This window comes from Cyprinodon variegatus, unplaced genomic scaffold, assembly GCF_000732505.1.
Source record: "Cyprinodon variegatus isolate N-32 unplaced genomic scaffold, C_variegatus-1.0 Scaffold928, whole genome shotgun sequence".
NCBI classification, from domain to species: Eukaryota; Metazoa; Chordata; class Actinopteri; order Cyprinodontiformes; family Cyprinodontidae; genus Cyprinodon; species Cyprinodon variegatus.
The window spans coordinates 61169-64262 of record NW_015151381.1 but is presented as its reverse complement, the minus strand read 5'-3'; the positions used below and the strand labels follow the sequence as shown (position 1 = coordinate 64262).

The following is a 3094-nucleotide window of genomic DNA, read 5'->3' as shown; positions in this document are numbered from 1 at the left end:
ATTGCAACAAGACATAGAATGTTGCCAGTTAGTTGCATACATAAGATAAAGCTTAATTTCTAAACTTAATTTCTAATTCTGAAATAACTAGGACGGTTCAGCTCTAGGTAAAGGATTACTTTACAATTGCTGTTGAATGTGCAGCATTTATTGCAAATTAAACATTTGCCACTGAGGCTACTGTTTATAGTCAAGCCGGTTACTAACAAAGAGTTACCTCTCCCAAAAAGTAACTGAGATGCTAACTGAGTTACTCCACAATAAAAGTAACTAGTTACTAGTAAAAGTAACTATTGCGTTATTTTTTGCGTTTCTCGCCCCCGTAACCATCACCACCCAGGCCTCACCTTCTCGCCGTGTGTTTCAAAAGCAAGCTGAATAGAGTGGACGACAAAGACAAGAACCTGCAGAGAGTTTTGCATTTATTGCAACTCAACGTAAACGACATGAGGGGGGGAACGCTATCTGACGGGCCTATAAACCCCGTCAGATAGTGTTCCCCTCTTCTTAACATGGGGGGAACGGTATCTGCTGCGGTGAGTGTCATCCATCCATCCATCCATCCATCCATCCATCCATCCATCCATCCATCCATCCATCCATCCATCCATCCAGATTTCTCTCTTTCTCTATATAGGCTAACATTTAAACATTCATGCTCTCCGTAGTTTCCCCGTGGCGCGAGCACAGGGCGGCTTTACGCGCCTTTAGCGAGCATGCGCGGTGAATCGTGCCGCCTGCACTGTGCGGAGATGCAGGGGAAACGCAGATCGACGTAACACCAGTATTTCCATCTGGAAAACGCTGTTTTGCTGCTGGAGTCCTCCTCACTCTCCATCTCTCTGTGTGTGCTGTACTTTAACACCGCCAGCGGAAACACCCACCTACCCAACTGACAGACGTAATCTCACTATACATCAGCCAATCTCATCCTCCCCTCTCTCATGACAAGGCGCGCACGAGTCCTATCATGAAAAAAAAGGTTAACTGTGCGACCTGAGTAATGTGCAGTAACGGGGTGTCAGCAATGGTAACTGCGTTATAGTTACAGTCAAAGTAATTAGTTAGATTACTTGTTACCAAAAAAGGTAAGGACATTAGTAATGCCATTACTTTCAACGCCGTTACTCCCATCGCTGTCTGACAGTACTATTGGATAGCACTTATTATTGTGACCGAGGAGTTACTTTGGCTGTAGTTTATACCGATTTGAGGTATTCAGATTGATTTTGTTCTAAAAAAAATTCTAGAAACACAAAAAAAACGTATGCTTTTGAAGCTATTTAAGAACAGTGAAGTACGCTTTGGGATAAAGTTAAACAGGATTCACTGTTCCATAAAAAAAACCTAAAAGATGAAGGTGGCAGTGTCACTAAAGCTAGAGGAAAAAATAATTAAGTTTATTTTGCAAAAAGGAGGGAATACCTTTCATATAGGTATGTACATCGAAGACAGCTTTGTGAGTCACCTACTGAACGATAACTTCACCAGAACAGTGGACAAATTATTCATTATGTAACCCCATACAGATTGATTCCCAATGTGCGATGGTCATGTGTGCCTTTTCACATGCAAGGTATTTCTTGCTGTTTTCTACTGATATATAATCCTCTAGAAAATTCAGCTTGGAGTAAAAACAGCCACAGACTGCAAAATAATCTATTAGGATTATTTTTCCTTTTAAATGTTTTTATTTAAGGCCCTGTCACTAAAGGCTGATCCGAGTTCCTGTACCCCTAAAAAAGTGATATTGTGCAATGTCTCATATTCAGAGACAAACCACAGCAGAAACCTGCCAGTAGTTTATGGCAACTGTTGAGAACTGCATAATGAATGGCAAGCACAGGGGGGTTGATTCGGCTCCAGCATTCTGCTCACTGTCAGAAAAGCACGTTTTCTGGGAAATCTCAAGTCCAAGGAGCATTTTTACAATAATTATTGCTGAAAATGTACATTCTCTTCTCCAGCAGCAGTTTCCCTTTACCCTCTGATAACAGCCTTAACCATCAATCTTTAAATTCAATGCTCAAGTATTTGTATGTGTGATGTTTACAGCCCACAACCCTGCTGTTTTTGATCACAGCCTAAACAAATTTACAAATCGAGGATATTAGTGGAAAAGACCCAAATGGCAAGTGACAGGGATTCGTTTCCAGGTCTGGTGAATGTCAAACAAATACCAGAATTTTAAAGCCAATCATGATTAAAGTAAATCCTTTTACTGAGCATATTCCATATTTTGATATAGGTAATTATAGCTTTAGTAAAACCTTGAGACATTTTGAACAGAAATACTTTACGTAAAGACTAAAAAAAGTCAGACAGTCTTTTTGCTTTAAGCTTTTAGTCATAGACCAAAATCAAGAAGAAATAAAAGGAAACAGGATTTACAAAATTGATGTATCATTAACAAAAACAACACTTGGGGTGCATTTCTATTAGTTGTCTGGTTTTTTAAATACTTTTTTGCTGCATTTAACAAATAGTGTCATTAAAATTCATCACAGGCAGAAGGAGTCTGAATTCATACTAGTTAAATAATGAACTCAGATTTAAATGACTAATAGTTTTCTTTGCTTTGCAAAGGTTGTCAGGGTTCAACTTTTTATTTTCTGATCTGATATCGATATCGCTGCCTTAAAGTAGTGACCAACATCAACATTGAGCACGAATTACACACACTTTTATTACTCATTGATATAAACATTAGACAGAAGGTTTTAGATGCAGGCAGATGTATTCTGATACTCATTTATAGGCGGGTATCGAATTAATATCAATTTCTGTCCCAATATCCCTAGATATGTATCTTGAGCACAGGGACATTATAGAATAGAATAGAATAGAATAGAATAGAATAGAATAGAATAGAATAGAATAGAATAGAATAGAATAGAATAAAAAATCCCAGCAGCAAAAAGATTATAGAAAAAAAATGTCACAAAAATGTGACCAAAATAGTCACAAAATACACAAGTGTATAAAAATAGAGAAGAGAAAAAAAATAAGCAAAAATAACTGTACTGTAAAGTGTTTTAACAATATAAAAACTATGCACCTGGAGAATAAATTACCAATATACAGCTGTGGACAT

At 37.8% G+C, this 3094-nt stretch overlaps 1 protein-coding gene across 1 annotated transcript in view; it reads right to left on the bottom strand.

The window, feature by feature from the left end:
- dnajc17 (DnaJ heat shock protein family (Hsp40) member C17) overlaps positions 1-3094 on the bottom strand; it is a 46294-nt gene that overhangs the window by 26708 nt on the left and 16492 nt on the right. The gene's annotated exons all lie outside the window — the stretch shown is intronic.